Raw genomic sequence first — 1233 nt, 5'->3', positions numbered from 1 at the left:
CGCCTCCTCCCCTCTCCTGCTTAGCTCTCTGCGGACTCGCAGCGGAACCTGCGCGCCTTCTCGCCACCGCCTGCCGACGCTGCCCCCGGAGTGGCCCTGTGAGCCGGCCATTGCCCACTTCAGCCCCGGGGTCACTAAGGAGCTGGGTCCTCCGGGTTTCCTAGAACGGCTCCCGGGATGAACTTCCGCCCTGGGACCGGCCGCTCTGCGCGCTCCCGTCGCTCCCTGAGCGTTGACGGCTGGAGAAGCTGGGAGTCGGCTTCGCTTCTTCGCGGGGCAGAGGCTGCGGGGCCTCCTTGAACCCCCACCTGCATCCCTTATGCCTGAGTCCAGTCAGCACGGACCCGCTAGCTCCCAGGAAGAAGCGGGGGTCGCAGGAGGACCTGCCAGCGGTCCCGGAAGGCTTATCGGAGACGGGGGTGAGGTTTGGACTGAAATCTGAAGGTTCACGCAACGGGAACAGCATTCTACGCTAGCATTTTTTACGCCTTGAACAAGCACAGCCAGCCCATCTCGCTTCAGAACGTTTGTACTTGTTACTTCCTCTGCTCTTCTTTGTACAAGATTCTTTTTTAAAATATATTTTATTTTGATTTTTTACAGAGCGGAAGGGAGAGGGATAGAGAGTTAAAAACATCGATGAGAAACATCGATCAGCTGCCTCCTGCACACCCCCCACTGGGCATGTGCCCACAACCAAGGTACATGCCCTTGACTGGAATCGAACCTGGAACCTTTCAGTCTGCAGGCCGACGCCCTATCCACTGAGCCAAACCAGTCAGGGTGATTCTTTCTTTTTTATTTTCATATATATATATATATGTGTGTGTGTGTGTGTGTGTGTGTGTGTGTGTGTTTATTGATTTCAGAGAGGAAGGGTGAGGGAGAGAAAGGAGAATCATTGATCGGCTGCCTCCTGCACGCCCCCCACTGGGGATCAAGCCGGCAACCCAGGCTTGTGCCCCGAAGGGAATGGATCCGTGACCTCCTGGTTCACAGGTAGATGCTCACTGAGCCACCCCTGCCAGGCAGATTCTTGTTATTCAGGTGCCCGTTCAAAAGTAACTGGTTGGAGTAGCTTTCCATCCTATCTAATGTTGCCTCAAACTCCACTACCCCTCCCAAGTATCAGTTACAGGGAAGGGTTATGATTGGCCCTATTTGGGTTTGGTGCTCACCCCTGGACCAATCATTATATTCAGGGGAAAGGGATAGTAGGATTACCCAAATCTG

This window comes from Myotis brandtii, unplaced genomic scaffold (assembly GCF_000412655.1).
Source record: "Myotis brandtii unplaced genomic scaffold, ASM41265v1 scaffold728, whole genome shotgun sequence".
Classification (NCBI taxonomy): domain Eukaryota; kingdom Metazoa; phylum Chordata; class Mammalia; order Chiroptera; family Vespertilionidae; genus Myotis; species Myotis brandtii.
The sequence above is the reverse complement of the archived record's forward strand: the minus strand, read 5'-3'. Positions refer to the sequence as shown.